Here is a 24314-nt window from a genome sequence, read left to right as displayed (position 1 = left end):
TGCTATGAGGCCCTAAGACACCAGACTCAGGCATTGCTAATAGTTCAACAGTAATTGGAATATTAATAGGATGTGTCATTCTGATTATATAGAATATGCATCAAAGTACTTTACCTAACACTTCTGGATTGATTGGAGAGTGGCAGAGAATAATCTGATTGTCGCTCCTCTCCGTTTAAGAGCCCCATTTCGGAATGCTTTACTCGCAGACTCTATTTGAGGACGTATTCAAAATAAAATCAATGCATTTATAACCTAATTAGCTGATCTCTATTGATTCATGTTCTAGATATTCAGTTTGCATAGCATTACTGTTTTTACTAACTACCTGTAAATATATCCTGGGTGGCATGTTGGGTTAATGCATTAGTCTTTCTCCCTGAGGGAGCTAAACTACCAGCTACTGTAAGTCATCACTGAAGTACTATGTTTTCCAGTTTTCTCCTAGTCAATCCATGTTAATAAGACTTCATATGTTTATTTAGCACTAATCTCAGCCAAGTCCTGGGCTCTTTATGTAACATTGGATTAGAAATGGTTCTGGGGACTTCCCTGGTGGCGCAGTGGTTAAGAATCCGCCTGCCAATGCAGGAGACACAGGTTCGAGCCCTGGTCTGGGAAGATCCCACATGCCACAGAGCAACTAAGCCCATGTGCCACAACTACTGAGCCTGCGCTCTAGAGCCCACAGTGACAACTACTGAGCCCACGAGCCACAACTACTGAAGCCCACGTGCCTAGAGCCTGTGTTCCACAACAAGAGAAGCCACTGCAATGAGGAGCCCGTGCACCACAATGAAGACCCAACATAGCCAAAAATAAATAAATTTATTTTAAAAAGCAGTCAATTAAAAAAGTAAATAAATAAAATGGACTTTCCTAGGGAATTCCTCGGTGGTCCAGTGGTTAGGACTCTGCACTTCCACTGCATGGGGCACAGGTTCGATCCCTGGTCGGGGAATTACATCCTGCAAGCCACGAGGTGCCGCCAAAATAAATAAAATTAAAAAAAAAAAAAAAAAAGAAATGGTTCTGATGTAATGGGTTTACTGTCTAAAAGTAAAGGGAACCTTGACCTTTGAACAGTTTGCTGCTTCCGCTCCAGGGTATAAGTGAGAGGTCAGGGGTTCACTGGAACTGCATCATACAAGCGTAACCCCTTCAGGGATGTGGACCTAGTCACCTGTTCTCATCATGCTCGGCCTGAGAAAGGGCACATGACTTTCAACTTTGTTTGCCACAAATCTACCCACAAGTTGTCATATAAAAAGGAAGAAGAAGTCAGGCCGTATGTTATTTCGGCCTTCTCCTGACTTAAAAAATATCGGAGTCCATGTTATTTGTTCAAGAATGGTCAGACCTCTCTAATTACGTCAAGCGAATTGATGAATTTTGCTCGCAAGACATGCAAATATTCCTTAAACTGTGGAGAAGTGGCAAAGCTCAACTCTGGGGCACTGATGCAAACAGAGGCTTAAAGATGTCAGTGGCTTTCAGACTTGGACCTCTGGCTCTCTGGACTTGCTTAGGATGTCATTGATTTACTCCTTCCACAGGGGTGGAGAGAGAGAACCAGGGGAGATAGGTTTAATTAATCTTAAATATCTCTGCAATTTAAGAATTGTAGGCCTGGAACAGTTCCTGTACTAACATGATTAGCAAATATTGACTTTCGAATACAATAATAATGTGTCATCTGAAACCCTTGATAAGTAACTTAAGTACTTCCTTAGCTTGCATCTTATTAAATTAGATGAGGTATGGTTGAGGAGCATTACACAAAGACATTGAAATGAAAAATCAGACCTAAGTGTTTTAACATTGATTTTAAGAGAGCTAAAAGTCACAAAGAAAACGTATATGCTTCAGTTCTGCAACCTATGAATGTAAGCTATTTTCTCTGGATGGATTCCTTAAAAGTGTAGAATAATTTTCATGGTGCAACTGTAGTAAACATTCACAATTTGTGACCTTTTTGACAGCTGTAATCAATCATCAGATTATGTATGATGACCATATAATTTTAGTTTTATGGAAGGTTAACTTACACAGATTATGAGCTTTTGATGTTAAAATATGGAAGAAAGAGCCGGGGTGCACTAGGGTGCCCGTGAATATGGTAAGGATAATCCACCCAACTCCCTTCATAAGGTTTAACTTAAAAACGTGTACAACAAGTCAGCTAAAAATAGTTTAAAGACGTGATACTAGTCAGCTGCACCCTGAAGATTCTTACTGTATTGATTAGTTTTCAAAGGCTGCAAGGCATGTGTATTCTACTTACAATAGAATTGGAATGAGGGGAGAAAAGCCTCCAAATGTCATCAAAGCAAATGGTCTGTGAATGTCGCTTCAAAGCTCCTCGTTGTTAGTTGCTAGGGTATTTGGCCACAAAGCTTGTAAAGAGGTTTCTCTGGAGGGGAGGGGATGACAAAATGCACATCTTGGCCAGAAGACTTCTGCTCAAATAACAGGACACATTAATTCTTGCTTGATACATAAAATTAATTCACATTCCTTGTGAAATTTTGCCCACTTTTTATCCTTTTCTTTAAAAGAAAAAAACAGGAATAGACCCCAGGCCTTTTCTGTCCTCTAATGAAATTGCAAATTGACTTGTGTTCAAACGGTGCTTGAGTAAAATGAACAATTAAAAATGTATTGCTAACAATGAGATCTATCAGCCGATCTCTTTAAGGACTAATTAGTTGCAGGAAGAATCTTTCTTTTACAACATACCAAGGAGAATAGAGCCGTGGTGGGTGCACAGGGAGGTGTCAAGGAATAAGTTTTTAACACACGCATGAGCACACATGTATGTGCATATCCATATACACATGCGTAGGACAAGAATGCAGAAATATATGTAAGCATCTTTACGAGTTTAAACCATAAAAATTAGCTGCAGCTTCCTTGGAGGTATTTATTCCACCTTAGCTAGGATGATTCAACTGTTGATTAGCTATCCATTAGTTAGCTTGAAGGCAGACAACAGATTTTACTGATCATAATTTATCATTAAAGCAGAGAAATGCTTTAGGTATTTAAATAATGTATGCAGATAAATTCACTCCTATTTTTTTAATTACCCACCTGTACTAACCTTGTAAGAATCTTTGCCCCCTATCAGAAGTTTGCTCCCTGAGGAAATTTTCAAAGTTAACCAAAAAATAAAAGCCGTTCTTCCTGGTTTATCAGTTCTGCATTTCAACCCATGCCTTCACAAAATATCTGATATGTTTCAGGTTACATTTGCAATCCTTAAAAAACCTGAAATTATCTCCATGTGCGCAATTGCAGACTGAGGGCTAACCTTGCAAAATCTGATACCTCTGTCATTTCTTTAGCAAAGATTTCAGATAAAATAGCGGTAAACTGGAGCCCCCAAAGACCACTGCAAAACTCTGGAGGAAAATGGACATAGTTTTCTTCTTCAAGACCTGTTTAAATAGATGATGTTTTAGGAAATGTCATTTTTCTTAGGCTGCCCTAAAGTCAGATCTTCTCACTGCCCCACTATTGTGCCAAGGCAGCCTAAAAGGGCATATTTAGCATTGAGGCATTTGGTAAATACTGCTTACTGGTGCTTCGTCTTCCCTACAGGGCGTTCCAAGAGATGAATAAGTGTGAAAAGGGAGAACAAGTTTCCAGTCCTGTCAAGTTAATCAGACTAGTGTAGAATGAAGTGAGGCTTTCGCCATTAGGTAAGTTGAAAACATGTAAAGAAAATCATTCAAGCAATCTGAAAGGGTTTTAGGAGAGCAAAACGTCCCCATGTATTTTCGTGTATTTGTGTGAGAGATATGTAGATAATTATGTAAATGTGTGTCATATTTGAATGGCGAATAAGCCATGTGTTTATAGAACATATACAACATATGTAAAAAGATACATGGAAGCCCAGATGAAAAAAAAAAAGCCACAATTCAAATACCGTTGAATTAAAACAAACAGACAAACAAACAAACATGAATAGACCTGACCCTTTTACTTACAGGAGCAAACCCTGGTTCAGTACTAAGAACTGTATGAGGTGAACTTATGAGGAAATTGGGAGCGATGCAATTTGGCTGTTGTTTTACCAGATTCCAGTTGGGTGCTTTGAGCCACACACCTTATGTAGGCAAAGATGCAGGAAAGGGAGAGTTACACTTGAGGGCTAGTGGGTCTTTTGGGCAAATTTTAAATGACCTTTGAAAATACATTTCCATATACTCCACTCTATTCTGGAAGATCAGTTTTGGTAACTGAAGTAATTAATTTGTATATCTTTAGAGCACTAACTTCTTTGTACCACCTCCACAAAGCAGGCTGGACAAGATTCCAGGATGCAAACCCATGTTTTCATATCGATTTCCAAAAGGGATGGCTACAGCCACCCTATTCTTCCTAGTCAAGAGAGGTAGTTTATCCCCCACAATCAAGAGACCGACGTTCACTGCATTAGTTTAAATCTTACTAAACCAAAGTATTTCCCAAATCACATAAAGGTTGGTATGTGATTTCCTCTTCTCAAAGGACATGAGGTCCTGAAACTATGTTTTCATATATCGAACCTTTCCTCGTCCTTATTTTAAAACCTTTTCTGTCACCTCACCATCTTTAACTTCACTTTTCCTGACCTATTACTAGTTCCCTTTCCCCACAACCCAGCATTAATCAACACTGATGGACCACATTTTAGGACCTCTTCTGGCGAAAGGAAGAGAATCTATAATTGTCAATGATCTTTCTTCTCTGCTGCTTAATATCCTATCCTGCTGGCTCTTGGGTAGAACTCAACAGGCAATTCCAAGTAGGGAACTCTTCCCTACCATCAAGTTGTTTTCCCAATTGACACCCCCATTTCATTTTTTTTTTTTTTTTTTTTGTCATTCACAGGGTAGAGAAAGGCAGAACTACTCTCCTTCTGAGTCAGAAGGCTGGGATTGCTTTCTCAGGTAACTGATGCAAAACGATGAAGGTAAAAGACATCTGAGTATTTGTTTTGGCAGGTGACACCAGGATAACTCCAAGGTATCTCTGCCTTTTGCATGTCAAAAGGTCTGTTTTAACCACCCACCTTTGTTTTCGGGGAGACTCAACTGTCCTTCAGCCTCCCAAATGAAAGAAATCCATGTCCATGATGAGTAACATTCCAATTAAAATTCATCACGAATAGCAGGCTTTACATCTTTCTTAGCTAACGTGAATCATTTTTGGTGCTGGGAAATGGACTTCATAAACCTCCATTGTCGTAGAACGTCTACTTCCACGCGAAACTGTTTTATATTAGTAAATAAAACATCAACTGACATTTTTGTCACTTATGTCTGGGTGCTGACGAAAATAATGGGAATGCTCAGATGTTATGGGACATTGTTTATCGAGGAATGTAGGTGACGCCACAAAATATAAGTAACGCTATACAGCGTGGAATGATTGATCCGGGCTGCATAGTTTAAAGCTCCTCTCATTGCTTATTGAAACCTTTTAGATAATGCACTCCTCTCAGATATCATTTTATGTTTGAAAAGCTTTATAATTCATAATGAAAAGTTGCTTAGTTACCCCAAGTGAATCCATAGCTTCAATTATTCTCTGTGCAAATGGTTGGACTCCATTTTGACCAATGTTTATGGTGTTTGCAAATTTCTCAGTAGCTACTTTGCTCTGGTGTGATTAATTTCTTGCATAATTCTCTGCTTTGCATGTGGAGAGCTGAAATAATCTTTGTAGGTAGAAAGGAAATGAAAGACCTGTGTGTTTCAGTTTTGGAAACATCTGAAACATAACATCACTATGGAGGAGTGCCAAAAACAATACCAGTTAGGCTAGATAAAGACAACCACAAGAGACATGAATGTGCTGATGAGACCCAGCCCTGGGACAGCCAGCCTTTGCCTTGTTCTATGGCCAGCTTGCCCTGCCTTCAGACATCGAGGCAGGAAAGAGGAGAAGCCCCAGAATTTACCAAACTGGACTCAATTGCCAGAAAAATACTGGCATTTTTTGCACTGATATCTTTTCCTAAGGTTATCGTGGGTCTCTTTCTTTGACAACATGACATAAAACAAATCACCTTGCTTATTAAGTGGCTACATATGAAGCTGCTGCCCTCGTGCAAAAGAGGAGGGACATACATAGCTGTTGAGTGAATGAATTCGTTCATTCAGGAGCCATCTGTTTGGTGACTAATTGGCCCTCCGACCTGGGGAAAGTGTTGATCTCCCCCTGTCCTTAGATGATTTCTGTCGCCTGACACTCTGGAATTCTTGTGTTCTCTGACATTTCTGATACTGTCTGTATTTCCTTCAACACCATGCTTTCTCTCTATGGACTATTGGTGTATAGTTGTGAAATGATGCCTGTGACAGGAAACATGGGGAGATAGATGGAAAGCCCATGGCTTGAAGTCACACCAACCCAGGTTAAAATTTGGCAGATTTCTGGCTGGCAGCCTTGGGAAAATTACTTAACCTCATATAGCCTCAGCTTCCCCATCTGAAAAATGGGACTAGCGATAGAGATGATCTGTGTATACATTCTAGGAATGCTCATGTATTGTATGTAATGCTTTGGTGACACTTTCTGCAGTATATGCCAGGTACTGCTCTAAGCGTTCACTGTACCAATAAGGTAGCTGCTATCCCCATTTTACAGCGGAAGTAACAGGTACAAAAGGGCCAGTGTCACACTGCTAGTAAGTGAAAGAGCCAGGATTAAAGCCTAGAATCTGTGCTCTCAACTACTATTCAAAGCTGCCTTCTGTCATGTAGCTGCCATTATTATTATTATTATCATTGCCATCGTTGCTATTATTATTATTATTACTACAACCCAAAGCACATGAAAGGCCTGGTGTCAAGTGAAGATAAGTGGCCCATATGGTACTAGTTAGAGCAGTATTACTGAGCAAGGCCAGCCCTTCCCTTCCAGTCTTAAAGCCTGTGGACATACATCGTCCCCATTGAGCAGCCCAAAGCTGATGCCACAGCACAGCATCCTCAGTTTTGTAAAGTGGTAAGTGTTCACGTAGCCCAAGTGCTCAAGGTGGCTGTAAGCCATCGAATTTTCTTTTCTTCATTTCAAATACACATGATGTACTCTTGATATAATGTTAAAATATCCACTCTTGTTAAGATCTTCACCATTCAATGCGTGTATAGGGCATCTTTTACTGAAAAATTAATTTTACAGAGGAAAAACATCTTTTTATTAAAAGATAGCTCTTTTTGAAGTCCTTCATTATGTAGATGGCAATAACAAATTTTCTCTCCTTTGAAAGAAAATGGAAATTGGCTGAGCTTTTCTCAAAGAAGATGGCAACTTTTTCCCTTCTTGGAAGTGAGAAGATAATGTAAAATTATCACCGAAAAAGAGAGAGAAATAGAGAGACCTGCTAGAGTCATCAGCTAAGGTTATTTGAAAGAGATCCTGGCTTTGTCAACTTTGCCTTCCCCCATGGATGTCCCTGAAATCAGTGGGAACCAGGATTTCAAAGAACATGGAAGTAACTGTTTAGCTCAGTCAGATGGAAGAGAAAAGGGAAGGCATCTCAGATCAAAGCCTGTTGTTCAACATAGAAAACAAAGACTTATACTTACAATCACAGCTGATTTTGATCTAATTCTTGGTGAAACAATGTAAACCCATACAGAATACCTCTTCATTTTCTAAAGACTGATCAGAAAGAATAATTCAGTTAAAATTTCTATGATTGTCACCATGATTAATTTCTTATCAAGAGCTACCCATATCTAGAGAATTTGGAAAATCAGTTAAAAATGGCAAAATATTCCTGAAAGTTGGACATGGATATTTTTTCCTGCCTATGTATAGTATTTATAGATGACTGCATCCACATCCAGAGTGGTTAGATGTTTTTATCCTCCAATCTGGAAGTATGTGAAAGTGAAGGCATCATGTAAACTCTGCAGAGGAATCCATCCTTTCATGGACTTACATTTGAGACTAAATAAAATGTCTCTGGCAAGTTTCATGAAATTCTTCAAACATAAGGCACACTTATGTTTGAATCTCAATGAAAGGAATGGAATGTGGTTGCATGATCAAAATTTTAATATCTCCTTTTAATAGTACTGGATTACATGAGGCAAGCAATAGCATTTGATTATCAAACAGTAAGAAAAAATTTAAGAAAGAAAGGTAGGAAAAAGATTTTTTAAAGTTGAAATCCCGAAAGGAGTCTCTGCCACATAGATTTCGGCATCAGAAAAGACCTTTCACATCTGAAATGCTGGCCACTTTCCAAATACAAGAAAGAATGCTACGTACACATATTAATAATTCCCTTCACTCGAGTTTTTCTGTTTCTCCTTCCTCTATTTCTAAAATAAGCTATTTTTAAAAGCCTAATGTTGTCAGCATGGGAAAAAAAAAAAGACACATGTATTGATAATCTGAGATTGATGATTTTTTTTAAAGATTTGGTATGTCAAAAGCATATGCTATGCCTCATGGCCAATATGGAAATGTCAGGGGTTTAATTGGCAGCTGTGAATAGCAGCACCTGCAAACAGCTCAGGGCTTGTTCCTGTGATCTGGCAACATTCTTACTTTATGCTTTAAATAAAGGCTTACTCACTGGGACAGAAATAACTGACAATGGATGATTGATGATTGCCCATCACGCAAGGGCTGACATCTACCATTCACCAAGTCCATTTACGAATGCTTGTCCAGATTTCATTAACAGGGGCATGACATCCAGGAGCAGGCCTGCTACAGATGGCTAGTCAGTAACCTATTCAGAACACCTAGAAGAGACCTACTTTTGTTAACCTGGAAAAACAGAGCACTGGGATTTCAGTGTGCCTCGGGAAGACGGTTTTCAAAATTCTCTTTTCTTTTTTCTGCTTGCTGTGATGCTTCTGTTTTGTGAGGGTTTGTTTAGTTTCATGTCCAGTATCAGGTTGCCTTTAACATTTCTCTGATTCTTATTCTAAATTTGCTTGACATTTGAAGGATGTACTCTGAGGAAAAGCCATCCTAAAGGAGTTATATTTCTAATTATTAATGTATAAGACTCTGACGTCCGGGTTATTTAAGTTTTGAGTACAGTAATGCTTACTACTTCAATTAAGAGGGACAAAGAAAGTGCAAAGAAATCAATCCACTGTGCAAACAAATGGCTAACGTGCTTTTCCACACCAGGACATCCATCACCCACGGTGGGTGGCCTCTGGGTACAGCCAAAAACACACCAGCGAACGCGGTATATTGGAAAGAGCACTGGTGTAGCAAACGTTTCAAAATAAACACTGCTAAATTAAAGTAGCCGTGCAGTGTTCAATAAAACCCAGAGCACCTCCGGGCGGGTCTGTCCTAGCATGAGGCTAACAGTTAGCTTTCCTTTCCCCCTGTTTCTTCTGCCCAAAGCTGCTTTTGCACGTGATCATCTTTTGCACGTCTCCCTTAAGTACTGTTTCTCTCCAATTAAGGTTTGCTCTTCTCCAATGCACTTATAAATCTTTTCAATTTTTCGTGACTGGACCATGGTGGTTTTTGCTTTTTTGTTGTTGTTGTTGTTGTCTACGTTTGGGACAGTGACAATCCCAACATGTAATTTCAGGAACGTGATGAGTTATTATACTAAGTAATTGGGTCTTCTCTTAGAATTTTTCTTAAAAGGGCTAGTATTTCTCCTGCAACCACTTACGAATTTATTTCTCCAAATAGTGGTATTACATACATTTCATTAGCCAAACAGCCAATTTGTTTTTAGCCCTTTCTGAGTCTCATCATACTCTCCTAAGGAGCAGGGGAGGCTGATGCACTGCCATTTCACAGCTGGAGGAACTGGACCAAGAGAAGTGAAGCAGCTGTTCCCACATCCCACACCTCTAGCAAGCAGAAACCTTGATGAGCATCCAAGACCCCGCTTGGCACCAGGGGATCTTTCCACAGGACTATTTGATGAGTAAGGATGCAGACTGTACCACACAAATCACCTGCTTATTCTGGTCCTTGACCCATGTGAAACAAAAACCAGAGAATGGCTACCCTGTAAACGTCCTAAAATCATTTTGTGAGCACCAGTGATCAAGGATAGAGTCCCAAGCGTGTCCCAAGCATGTGCAAAAAGGCTATGATAGTTGCCATTCAGTACATTACTGCAAAATGAGGGAGGTCTACCTTTCCTCTGACAGTGCTGAATACACATCCATCTAGTTGGCTGTCCAAATCACTTTTTGTTGGCTATAAAATCTGGTGTCTCTCTTTTTGTTTAGGTGCATTCAGTTTTACAGTCTCTCCCAGGAAGAGCAGCTAATTATAATATATTTCAGCAGAGAGAGAAGCAGGTGTTAGCTAAGATATAAGTCCTAGTTTTAGCCTTGACAATTCATGCAGTTCAGCCGGATCTTAGTGTAAAGTCACGAGACAAGTGCCATTTCCTCATTTTAGGTCTTCCTGGGTGTGCAGGGGACCACATGACTACAGATTTGAACCCTGAGGTTGTCAAATGACAATAATAATTGGCAATAAAGGTTGAAATGATTGAGTTGTGTTGTGTACAAAGAAACCTGGTTCATCTGTAAATCCAAATGAATCAGCCATGGAAAATGGCAAAGATCACTTGGATAAGAGGTTGAATGGTATCTATGCATTTGCTAGCTGTGCGACCTTGGGCAAGTCATTTACCTTCTCTGCTTCTGTTGCTGTAGCTGAAAACTGGAGTAATACCAGTATCAACCTGTAGGCTGTAGTGAGGATTAAATAAGACATGTAAAACACATCACTGTGCCTGTGACAGAGCTAGGTATGCATGTTCTTATTTTCAGAGAATAATTGTATTGCAAAAGCCTAAGCTCTCTGGGACAACAGCAGAGATAACAAGGGCAGAAATGAGAGAAATATCCAGAAGCACATCCTCCTCTAATAAATGCTGGCATTTCAGGACATATCTGAAACAAATGCTTGCTCTTGAGATGAGTATGTTCCTTCATTAGTGAGATCACCTTAGTTTCCATGAGCATGGCATTTACCTGCCAAATGTCCAGTCATTTCTGTGAAAATACTCCTCAAATTCTAATGATGTGTTTGTGTGCACCTCTGGGTGTGTTTGTGTGTGTGTATGAGTTTCTTATAGGTTTGGAGATAGTAAGGGGCAGTGTGATACAGACCAAGCAACTACATGATTTACTGAATTTTCCTCTTTCCAACTGGGTGTTTTGGCCAGAGCCAGTTCTGGCCCAACTCTGTTGACTGTAATTTCTGGGCTGCCTTCATGGAGCCTCCAGGGGAGTTACCAATTTTTTTTCCAGGAATCTGCCAAGTGCAGTGGTACATGATAGACCCTGACACTTCCCTATCTCTGGGATAAAGTAGACCATGCAGGCAGTGTCTGAGTATTATTTGAAAAATTTGTCATTTCTAGTGATGAATAGTTAAAAAAAAATTTAAGACTGCTGCTAACACCTGCATCTGTGTATACCACGCTTCCTTAAATGCTGCATTGGGGTTCTTTGCTAAGGGTCAAAGTTATCCATGGTTCACTCTTCCATGCTCTTCTAACTATGATTCCCTGTGTACAGATCATCTTCCTCTTGTGACCCTAGCCTGCTACTATTCATATTTTAAGATTCGGATTAGGTTTACCTCTTCCTTGACCTCTCCAGAAAAAAATTAATCTCTCCATGCTCCGGGCTATTTTGTTGTTGTTGTTGTTACTCACATCACTCTGTTATTGGTCAAATCAGTCATACAATCAACTGGGTCATTCCATCATTGGATGACTTAAATATATATATATATATATATATATATATATATATATATATATATATATATATATATATATATTTATACAGCAGGTTCTTATTAGTCATCCATTTTACACACATCAGTGTATACATGTCAATCCCAATCTCCCAATTCATCACCACCACCACCACCACCCTGCCACTTTCCCCGCTTGGTGTCCATACGTTTGTTCTCTACATTTGTGTCTAAATTGCTGCCCTGCAGACCAGTTCATCTGTACAATTTTTCTAGGTTCCACATATATGTGTTAATATACGATATTTGTTTTTCTCTTTCTGACTTACTTCACTCTGTATGACAGTCTCTAGATCCATCCACATCTCAACAAATGACCCAATTTCGTTCCTTTTGATGGCTGAGTAATATTCCACTGTATATATGTGCCACATCTTCTTTATCCATTCGTCTGTCGATGGGCATTTAGGTTGCTTCCATGTCCTGGCTATCGTAAATAGTGCTGCAATGAACACTGGGGTGCATGTGTCTTTTCGAATTATGGTTTTCTCTGGGTATATGCCCAGTAGTGGGATTGCTGGGTCATATGGTAATTCCATTTTTAGATTTTTAAGGAACCTCCATAGTGGCTGTATCAATTTACATTCCCACTAACAGTACAAGAGGGTTCCCTTTTCTCCACACCCTCTCCAGCATTTGTCATTTGTAGATTTTCTGATGATGCCCATTCTAACTGGCGTGAGGTGATACCTCATTGTAGTTTTGATTTGCATTTCTCTAGTGATGTTGAGCAGCTTTTCATGTGCTTCTTGGCCATCTGTATGTCTTCTTTGGAGAAATGTCTATTTAGATCTTCTGCCCATTTTTGGATTGGCTTGTTTGTTTTTTTTAATATTGAGCTGCATGAACTGTTTATATATTTTGCAACTTAATCCTTTGTCCATTGAGTCATTGGCAAATATTTTCTCCCATTCTGAGGGTTGTCTTTTCATCTTGTTTATGGTTTCCTTTGCTGTGCAGAAGCTTTTAAGTTTCATTAGGTCCCATTTGTTTATTTTTGTTTTTATTTCCATTTCTCTAGGAGGTGGGTCAAAAAGGATCTTGCTGTGATTTATGTCATAGAGTGTTCTGCCTATGTTTTCCTCTAAGAGGATGGTAGTGTCTGGCCTTACATTTAGGTCTTTAATCCATTTTGAGTTTATTTTTGTGTATGGTGTTAGGGAGTGTTCTAGTTTCATTCTTTTACATGTAGCTGTCCAGTTTTTCCAGCACCACTTATTGAAGAGACTGTCTTTTCTCCACTGTATATTCTTGCCTCCTTTATCAAAGATAAGGTGACCATATGTGCATAGGTTTATCTCTGGACTTTCTATTCTGTTCCATTGATCTATATTTGTCTTTTTGTGTCAGTACCATATAGTCTTGATTACTGTAGCTTTGTAGCATAGTCTGAAGTCAGGGAGTCTGATTCCTCCATTTCCGTTTTTCTTTCTCAAGATTGCTTTGGCTTTTCAGGGTCTTTTGTGTTTCCATACAAATTGTGCAATTTTTTGTTCTAGTTCTGTGAAAAATGCCAGTGGTAGTTTGATAGGGATTGCATTGAATCTGTAGATTGCTTTGGGTAGTATAGTCATTTTCACAATGTTGATTCTTCCAATCCAAGAACATGGTATATCTCTCCATCTATTTGTATCATCTTTAATTTCTTTCATCAGCGTCTTATAGTTTTCTGCATACAGGTCTTTTTTCTCCCTAGGTAGTTTTATTCCTAGGTATTTTATTATTTTTGTTGCAGTGGTAAATGGGAGTGTTTCCTTAATTTCTCTTTCAGATTTTTCATCATTAGTGTATAGGAATGCAAGAGATTTCTGTGCATTAATTTTGTATCCTGCTACTTTACCAGATTCATTGATTAGCTCTAGTAGTTTTCTGGTGGCATCTTTAGGATTCTCTATGTATAGTATTATGTCATCTGCAAACAGTGACTGTTTTACTTCTTCTTTTCCAGTTTGTATTCCTTTTATTTCTTTTTCTTCTCTGATTGCTGTGGCTAGGACTTCCAAAACTATGTTGAATAATAGTGGCGAGAGTGGACATCCTTTCCTCGTTCCTGATCTTAGAGGAAATGCTTTCAGTTTTTCACCATTTAGAATGACGTTTGCTATGGGTTTGTCGTATATGGCCTTTATTATGTTGAGGTAGGTTCCCTCTATGCCCACTTTCTGGAGAATTTTTATCATAAATCGGTGTTGAATTTTGTCAAAAGCTTTTTCTGCATCTATTGAGATGATCGTATGGTTTTTATTCTTCAATTTGTTAATATGGTGTATCACATTGATTGATTTGTGTATATTGAAGAATTCTTGCATCCCTGGGATAAATCCCAGTTGGTCATGGTGTATGATCCTTTTAATGTGTTGTTGGATTCTGTTTGCTAGTATTTTGTTGAGGATTTTTGCACCTATATTCATCAGTGATATTGGTCTGTAATTTTCTTTTTTTGTAGTATCTTTGGTTTTGGTATCAGGGTGATGGTGACCTCATAGAATGAGTGTGGGAGTATTCCTTCCTCCGCAACTTTTTGGAAGAGTTTGAAAAGGATGGGTGTTAGCTCTTCTCTAAATGTTTGATAGAATTCACCTGTGAAGCCATCAGGTCCTGGACTTTTGTTTGTTGGAAGATTTTTAATCACAGTTTCAATTTCATTACTTGTGATTGGTCTGTTCATATTTTCTATTTCTTCCTGGTTCAGTCTTGGAAGGTTATACCTTTCTAAGAATTTGTCCATTTCTTCCAGGTTGTCCATTTTATTGGCATAGAGTTGCTTGTAGTAGTCTCTTAGGATGCTTTGTATTTCTGCGGTGTCTGTTGTAACTTCTCCTTTTTCATTTCTAATTTTATTGATTTGAGTCCTCTCCCTCTTTTTCTTGATGAGTCTGGCTAATGGCTTATCAATTTTGTTTATCTTCTGAAAGAACCAGCTTTTAGTTTTATTGATCTTTGCTATTGTTTTCTTTGTTTCTATTTCATTTATTTCTGCTCTGATCTATATGATTTCTTTCCCCCTGCTAACTTTCGGGTTTTTTTGTTCTTTCTCTAGTTCCTTTCGGTGTAAGGTTAGATTGTTTACTTGAGATTTTTCTTGTTTCTTGAGGTAGGCTTGTATAGCTATAAACTTCCCTCCTAGAACTGCTTTTGCTGCATCCCATAGGTTTTGGATGATCATGTTATCATTGTTATTTGTCTCTAGGTATTTTTTATTTCCTCTTTGATTTCTTCAGTGATCTCTTGGTTATTTAGTAATGTATTGTTTAGCCTCCATGTGTTTGTGTTTTTTACGTTTTTTTCCCTGTAATTCGTTTCTAATCTCATAGCGTTGTGGTCAGAAAAGATGCTTGATATGATTTCAATGTTCTTAAATTTACTGAGGCTTGATTTGTGACACAAGATGTGATCTATCCAGGAGAATGATCTGTGCACACTTGAGAAGAAAGTGTAATCTGCTGTTTTTGGATGGAATGTCCTATAAATATCCATTAAATCTATCTGGTCTATTGTGTCATTTAGAGCTTCTGTTTCCTTATTTATTTTCATTTTGGATGATCTGTCCATTGGTGTAAGTGACGTGTTAAAGTCCCCCACTATTATTGTGTTACTGTCGATTTCCTCTTTTATAGCTGTTAGCAGTTACCTTATGTATTGAGCTGCTCCTATGTTGGGTGCATATATATTTAAAATTGTTATATCTTCTTCTTGGATTGATCCCCTGATCATTATGTAGTGTCCTTCCTTGTCTCTTGTAACATTCTTTATTTTAAAGTCTATTTTATCTCATATGAGTATTGCTACTCCAGCTTTCTTTTGATTTCCATTTGCATGGAATATCTTTTTCCATCCCCTCACTTTCAGGCTGAATGTGTCCCTAGGTCTGAAGTGTGTCTCTTGTAGACAGCATATATATGGGTCTTGTTTTTAATCCATTCAGCAAGCCTGTGTCTTTTGGTTGGAGCATTTAATCCATTCATGTTTAGGGTAATTATCGATATGTATGTTCCTATTACCATTTTCTTAATTGCTTTGGGTTTCTTTTTGTAGGTCGTTTTCTTCTCTTGTGTTTCCTATTCAGAGAAGTTCCTTTAGCATTTGTTGTGGAGCTGGTTTGGTGGTGCTGAATTCTCTTAGCTTTTGCTTGTCTGTAAAGCTTTTGATTTCTCCATCGAATCTGAATGAGATCCTTGCCGGGTAGAGTAATCTTGGTTGTAGTTTCTTCCCTTTCATCACTTTAAGTATATCATGCCACTCCCTTCTGACTTGTAGAGTTTCTGCTGAGAAATCAACCGTTAACCTTATGGGAGTTCCCTTGTATGTTATTCGTCATTTTTCTCTTGGTGCTTTTAATAATTTTTCTTTGTCTTTAATTTTTGCCAATTTGATTACTATGCGTCTCGGTGTGTTTCTCCTTGAGTTTATCCTGTGTGGGACTCTCTGTGCTTCCTGGACTTGGGTGGCTATTTCCTTTCCCATGTTAGGGAAGTTTTCAACTATAATCTCTTCAAATATTTTCTCTGGTCCTTTCTCTCTCTCTTCTCCTTCTGGGACCCCTATAATGCGAATGTTGTTGTGTTTAATGTTGTCCCAGAGGTCTCTTAGGCTGTCTTCATTTCTTTTTATTCTTTTCTCTTTATTCTGTTCCACAGCAGTGAATTCCACTATTCTGTCTTCCAGGTCACTTGTCTGTTCTTCTGCCTCAGTTATTCTGCTATTGATTCCTTCTAGTGTAGTTTTCATTTCAGTTATTGTATTGTTCATCTCTGTTTGTTCTTTAATTCTTCTAGGGCTTTGTTAAACATTTCTTGCATCTTCTCAATCTTTGCCTCCATTCTTTTTCCGAGGTCCTGGATCATCTTCACTATCTTTATTCTGAATTCTTTTTCTGGAAGGTTGCTTATCTCCACTTCATTTAGTTGTTTTTCTGGGGTATTATCTTGTTCCTTCATCTGGTACATAGCTCTCTGCCTTTTCATCTTGTCTTTCTGTGAATGTGGTTTTTGTTCCACAGGCCGCAGGATTATAATTCTTCTTGCTTCTGCTGTCTGCCCTCTGGTGGATGAGGCTATCTAAGAGGCTTATGCAAGTTTCCTGATGGAAGGGACTGGTGGTGGGTAGGGCTTACTGTTGCTCTGGTGGGCAGAGCTCAACTTTAATCTACTTGACTGCTGATGGGTGGGGCTGGGTTCCCTCCCTGTTGGTTGTTTTCCCTGAGGCAACCCAACACTGGAGCCTACCTGGGCTCTTTGGTGGGGCTAATGGCAGACTCTGGGAGGGCTCAAGCCAAGGAGTACTTCCCAGAACTTCTGCTGCTAGTGTCCTTGTCCCCACAGTGAGCCACAGCCCACCCACCCCTGCCTCTGCAGGAGACCCTCCAACACTAGCAGGTAGGTCTGGTCCAGTCTCCCCTGGGGTCACTGCTCCATCCCGTGGGTTCTGATGTGCACACCACTTTCTGTGTGCCCTCCAAGAGTGGAGTCTCTGTTTTCCCCAGTTCTGTCAAAGTCCTGCAATCAAATCCCAGTAGCCTTCAAAGTCTGATTCTCTAGGAATTCCTCCTCCCATTGCCAGACCCCCAGGTTGGGAAGCCTGACGTAGGGTTCAGAACCTTCACTCCAGTGGGTGAACTTCTGTGGTATAAGTGTTCTCCAGTCTGTGAGTCACCCACCCAGCAGTTATGGGACTTGATTTTACTGTGATTGCACTCCTCCTACCATGTCACTGTGGCTTCTCCTTTGTCCTTGGACATGGGGTATGTTTTCTGGTGAGATCCAGTGTCCTCCTGTCAATGATTGTCCAGCAGCTAGTTGTGATCCTGGTGCTCTCACAAGAGGGAGTAAGAGCACATCCTTCTGCTCTGCCATCTTCCTCTGGGCTATTTTTGTACAGATACAAATGAGATTTTACATGTGTTATGGTGTATGGCATTTCTTTGCTTTATGTCTAGACAGAAGTCTTTTCCAGACAGAAGTCTTTGAAAGCAGGGCCATTTCATTCATCTTTGATTCTCCAGTCTTTGTCATGGACTTTAGATATAAGGAGTAGTGTGAAAAGAGATTTCAGTGGTTCCATAGTTACTCAAAGATTAATCTAAACAACTATATGTGATCAATAAAGTTGTATGTGAATAGAAGTTCTAGCTTGGACAAATGAAGCACTTCTTGAGCAGCATGCCTTAGATTGAAACAGTTCTTCACCTGATGCCTCTGACAACACAACCCAAGCAATATTTGCTTACCATCCCCTCAAATTCCATAACTCATCAAATCCTGATTGAATAGCTAGAATATGGCCATTTAATTGGTATGCGTACATGCAAACTTTAAAAATGTTGATAATGACAAAGAATTATAAGCTTTGAGCTTTTCGAGTCTTAAGTGGCTCAGTCCCTAAGGTTGGAAGATCGTTATGGTCCTATTTTTTTCAACATATATTTTGTGCAAGCGACTTTCCTCTTAATTTGGAGAGAGGGAGAACACCCAAAACAATAAATAAGGACAGAATATCTAAAATAATTACGGAGCAAGCTTTGAGGACTGGAGAACAAGCCCAATCATTGCCTCTTGGGATGGATGTTGTTCTTAGGGGGAGGGGGTTTGAAGGGGGTGAGGAGGGCCTCCACACCCAATCTCCTCGAGGCTTTTAGAGCAGAAAATTCCTCACAATTTTCATTAAGGACCATTATATCAAGAAGACCATCTTTCAGCTATAACAGATTGCTCTGGGGTGTAATGTTTTTCAACTCAAGAGCAAATGTTTCTTCAATCATTTTTTTAAAGGGAGAAAGTAGTTATTTTGAATGCATGTAAAATGCAAATAGAGTGACTATGGATATTTCTGGAGCTCACACACACTAAGTCCAAAGCAGCTTTGATTTAAAAATTGAAAATTGGCAAGTGATCCATCAACACTGGCCTCATTGCTTTTACTGTCTTCACAAAATAAAAATGCTATTTTAATGGCAGAGATGTTTTCCTTTGGCAGGTGGCTACGGAGTGTGCACAATAACTACAGTGATGTTTTCCTCTGAATACACAATCCTCATCTCCAATTCTGCATGTCTGTTATTGACAGAAGGCATTTTAATTTAAAAAAAAGTTTTCCAAAATGCCTAAACACACATTTATGCATTGATAGTTATTGCATGGTACTAGATAGAAAACACACAAACTTAAAAAAAAAAAGGTTGACTCTGTGCATGGCCACACAATGCAATATAATGGAAACCAGAAAAGCAGAGGACTTGTGTCATTTCATAGGCAAGGCAAAAAAAAAAAAAAAAAAAAAAGAAGAAGAAGAAGGAGAAGAAGAAAGGAAAAAAAGAACAATTCAGTCATGTTAAAATTAGGAGACAATACTGACATAAGAAAACACACCTGACATTAAGGCAGTGGAGTCCTTCATCACAGCAAGTCTAGACAGCTCCCACAGCTGTGTCTGTTCTCTCCCTGAGTGATGTGCGGTGCTAGCTGGAGGGTGGCATAAGCTCAGAAGGGAATGTGAGCGCAGGGTCTTAATTTCCTTCTGCGGCCGGGGGTGTGGTTCTGTGTCACGGTGTGGTTCTGCATTTGCTGGGAGGCGGCTTAGAGGGCGAGCCTTAGGTGCACTACACCCCGGCTCACCAAACCACAGGGCAAAGCCCTCACCCTCCTGAGAGGACATGTGGTCCCTTCCTGGCAGAGTTATCCGAGGCTCTGCCTGCCCTTTGGGCCAGATTTCAGCCTCATGCGCCGCTCTTTCTGGTTCTGAGGGGGCTTCCCCGGCTTGCTTGATTATGGTGTCCTTGGTCAAGACTGCCGCTTGTGGTGTGCCTGGACGCAGCCTCAGACGGGTCTGAGGCTGAAAAGCAATGGACCGCGTTCTCCCTGCCTGCTGGCTATGAGGGTTCTTCAACGGTCAGGAACACACAAAGAATCAGCTCCCCTCCCCATGCCCCTAGGGCATGGAGGTGACAGACACCTGATGGTTCTAAATGCAGACATCAAAATGCCTGAAAAGGACCTTGCTAGTGAGATGCATAGAACATAATCCATCAAGTCAGGTACAGCTCTTCACCCATGAGCTTGTCCCCCAATTATATATGGTAAATCATGACACTGCATCTAGTCTAGTCTCTCCTTCAAAGACAAAGTCTCTTTCTTCTGAACTCCTGTGACATTGATCATCTGTCTACATCCATGGTTCCCAATTCATCTGGTAGGAGCCTGACTTTGTGATGGCCTTGGGGGAGGGTGACAGGCAGGATGCAGTGTTGCAACACTGTCATCGGCCAAAGGGAGGCGGATTTTGCTGAAAGCTTAGATGATCGATGGCAGTAACAGCCCTGAGAACCACCTTGGGGTTTGTGGGTAATAGAGTTGAAAAATGACACTTGGGTGGTAAATTGTTTAGGGCAGGACTACCGTTTACTGTAGGCTCACTGAGGGCAGGACCACTTGGTCAGAAACAACATTTTACTACATCTCCATTTGAACATCCAGGTAAAATTGTCCTCCAATTGGGTGACAAAATGGAATTATTCAAAAGAAAGCCCCTCATCCTTTCCAGGGGAGCCCTCTGGTCTGAGAGTCTGGAAAGTCAGACTCTTGTTCCAACGCTGGGCAGCTAAGGAGTTTCCAAACCTTAGTATTTCTTCCTGAAGTTGCTGCAGTATCATTTGCCCCACTGCATTGAAAGACTAACAGAGACAAGTTTTCTGAAATTATGAAACTCACCTTTACTCCAGTTTGTTCATCTGTAAAATGACGTCACCAGTGTGACAAGATGGTTTCTAAGGTTCCTTCTGCTCTAACACAGACCAAGCTGTGATTCTGATGATCATTCTGTGTAAGACTTTCTCATTGTTCTCAGATACTCGAAAGAATGTATCTTGTATATTTAGAAGCTGAACATTTAAAATCCTTTTTAGACAGATGTTTCTTTTAAGTGGTACGCCATTTGCAAATGCCATTTGGGGCAAATTTTTTTTTTTTTTTTTTTATTGGATCTGAGGTGCATCACAGGGCTTTGCCTCCAAATCTCCATTGTACATACAAACAAGCCAAGGTCTGGGAGATTCATAATTTACCTAAATGCATCATTATCATCGTCATCATCTTCATTTCTTCTTCATTTTTTCCCCTCCAGATTCAATCTAGTAGGCCACGCTGACCTGGTTTAAGAATTTTCAAATATAAATGGTCTAAGTGTTACTCTACTTGGCAAAACAAAGGCAGAGTAAGTAATTTTTCCAACTATCTCTTCAGACATGCCTTATAAGGAACGTTTTCTTTCTAGGGGGATTTGGACTCTCATTAATCTATTTCTCCTTTCAACAATAAAATGAAAAATGGAATGAGATTATCAAAATGGATAGTCTGGTGTGGACCCGATAACATGCTTTTGAAAAGTGGTTTACATTTGACATCAGTTAAGCTCCCTGGGCCGGAGCATCTCAGGTCTTCTATGTGGGGCCTGACTTCACTCCCAGCTTGGACACAAATATGCCTTATTGGTTTCAAACGCCTCTCAGGATAGTTGGAAGGATGGATGAATTCCTAGGGCAGTAAGTATTAAGTCATCTGCAGAACTATAAATATCCCCTCGCCCTATCTTATTCAGTATTTATACAAAGACATTTTTGTGCTGTATGCTTTTTCCTTAACCTGGATATATTTATTTTAAAATTTTATTCTCTTTATATTATATACTTTTTGATTCATGGTACAAAAGGTATGTAGTATAAAGTGAGCAATTTAGATATTTAAAACTTGTTGTGTCTTCCTTCGTGCCCTTTGGCACACATAACTATAGAGTCCAACTGCTTCAGAAGTCAGGACAGTCTGAAGGGAGTGGAAAGTCCTGAGTGTCTAGTAATCACAAGAAGAATGGCCATTAAAACAGCTAACTTACTACTTAAAAATAATCCTTTCAAAGCAGTATTTCAGAATATAACTTAAAGAAAAACAACAAGCTGCCAACAACCTACCTTATAATCTTGCTTCACTGGTTGCGATGATTGTGTTTCTAATTAAATGTGTGATTAGCAGAAGTGACTGAATCCACACTACGGCAGATGTGTCCAAGATAAGGGTGTCATCCCTGTGCCTCACTCAATTGATTAAAATTGCTCGATACCCCTAACACTCTTCATGCCACTCGCTCAGAATCAGGCTTGTGGAGTAAATCGTGAAATAAACTGCCCTCTCCTGATGTCCTTTAATGCGTGGAGCCTGGTCCTCTCAATCCCTAAGCCATTGGGAGAGGGTCCGTACTAAGGTAAGAGCGTAGCCCTTATCAAGACTAAAATTCGGGACTTCCCTGGTGGTGCAGTGGATAAGACGCCGCGCTCCCAATGCAGGCGGCCTGGGTTTGATCCCTGGTCAGGGAACTAGATCTCACATGCATGCCACAACTAAGAGTTCCCGTGCCGCAACTAAGAGTTCGCATGCTACAACAAAGGAGCCCACGAGCCTCAACCTAGGAGCCTGCCTGCTGCAACTAAGGAGCCCACGTGCTGCAACTAAGGAGCCCGACTGCCACAACTAAGACCCGGTGCAACCAAATAAATAAATAAATATTAAAACCAAAAACGACTAAAATCCGATGACTAGCTGGTTGTATTTTCCCACAATGTACAAAGAAACAAAATGTAACCAGGTAGCTGGCTAGAATGCAGATTCCTAAGCTCCATGCCCAGAGATGCTGATTCTGTGGGTCCTGGGTAGGGCCCAGGGCACTGTACCTTTAAAAACAGGCTCTTGGTGATGCTGGTGACAATGTCAGGGGCCTGAACTTTGAGAAGCACTGGAGAAGACCCTGCTGGGGATCCTGAGGTGAAAGGCTTTGCCCTGGACCTACATCATTGTGTTTGAGGTCTGGGAACTCAATGCCTCATACCTCCTACAACGTCCCATGACACACAAGTTTGTTTGAACACATTCTCCTCGTATGGAAAAACGCTAGAGTCTAGAGAGAAGTGACGTGCTTGAACCCATGAAACACAAAGGGACAGAGCTAACGGAGGAATCCACCCCTCTATACAAAGCACAGACATCTCCCTTTGGCAGGAGGGTCTTGGCACTAAATTTTCCAGTCAAAGGCACACGCGAAATTAATGAGCAAGGTTTGAAAGGGGAGAGGAGGTGTCACCTCGTCAGTCCCTTTCTGTCGCTCTCTTTTCACTCTGTGTCTGCTCACTGTTCTTCAGCCTGCAGCCTGGGCTGCCAAAGTCTCTCCTGCTCACCATCTCGTCACCATTTGGGGTCTCCTCCTTCAGCAGAGCTGTGACATTCTATTTATCCCTAAAGTCAAACTGTGGTGTTAAGCATCCCTGATGTGGCAGCATTGCATCAACAAAGGGAAAAACAAGTACCTGAAGGCATTCGCAGCTGCCACCTCAGGTGGGACCTCTCACTGGTCCCTCAGCTTCAGCTGTACAACTTTTACCTTTCATGCTCTGTAAACACAACCCAGCTGGCTCCCCCAGTGGCCCCCAATGGATACCCCACAGTCAACTGTTGGCCAGCAGGCTCAGCAGATGCGCTGCCTGAAGGGGATTTATTTTTATCCAGTTGGGAGCATTTGGGGAAGGATCCTGGGATTTTTGTCTGCAAGTTGTAGACATCTTATAGTATTTCTGCCCAAGCCCTGTTTTAACCCAGAATGTTAATAAAGTAAAGACGATTCAGAAGTGATATTCCAAGGTGTGGCTGAGAACAAGGATTTAAAAAATGTTTTAATCTAGTCTAAAAGGCCATTCCAGGCATTCCATGACAGGAAGATAAGAAGATGAAGCTATGATGCTTTCTACTCCTCAATCATTTCTCAGCTGAAATACCCATAGCTCTTTATAAATCCTCAACTATGTTTGTTTGCAAGTGAGAACTCTTCATTTACCCCTATTCCAGGCAATACGTCTTAAGTAAGACTACACTGAAGACTTAGCAATTATTTGGTTAATTAGAAAATTTAGTAACAGTTGTGCATTCAATTTTATAAAACATTCATTATTCAAAATAACCATGGAATTGCCAAATCTCCATCCCACTTTTTGCTTGACAAAGCTTTGCAAAAGAATTTAAAGACTAAGTGTGTGTGTGTGTGTGTGTGTGTGTGTGTGTGTACAAGGCTGAACCACCAAAGAGATTTGTCCAAGGTCACATAATAGTTCCCTGCCATTTCCTTTATAGTCTGCCCTCAAATCCTCTTTTTGTAGTAAGCAAAGGAAGGGAAATGACGCTGGCTTCCAAATTTCATTATAAAAGCTTACATTAAAACAAAACGTATTGCATATTATAATTGCAACCAGAACCAGTGAGGGCAGCGGTTTTCAACCTTGTGAGAACCGTGGGGTGCTCTGAAATACAGCTGACTTCAATGAACCCCGTCCTCCATCCAGCCTGTGAATTATAGGGCATTTTCAAAAAAATAGTTACACTGCACAAAACCCAGACACAGTTCATGTCTAATTTTTATTTTAGTTACCAAAATGTACGACGTAATTTTCTTAACCGAAAAAGTTACAGTAATAGCCCTGGTGTTACAACAGTAAAGTGTTCTGTTTT

General features: G+C 40.1%; 1 non-coding gene across 1 annotated transcript; it reads left to right on the top strand.

Moving 5' to 3' along the window:
• Nucleotides 1-888: 888 nt before the first annotated feature.
• TRNAG-UCC lies at nt 889-961 on the top strand. Its single transcript has one exon. It is a non-coding gene; the product is annotated as a tRNA-Gly (tRNA).
• The last annotated feature ends 23353 nt before the right edge of the window (nt 962-24314 follow it).

This window comes from Monodon monoceros, unplaced genomic scaffold, assembly GCF_005190385.1.
Source record: "Monodon monoceros isolate NGI ecotype Baffin Bay Population unplaced genomic scaffold, NGI_Narwhal_1 Super_Scaffold_19, whole genome shotgun sequence".
NCBI classification, from domain to species: Eukaryota; Metazoa; Chordata; class Mammalia; order Artiodactyla; family Monodontidae; genus Monodon; species Monodon monoceros.
Note: the sequence above shows the minus strand (reverse complement) of the source record. Positions and strands in the feature narration are given on the sequence as shown.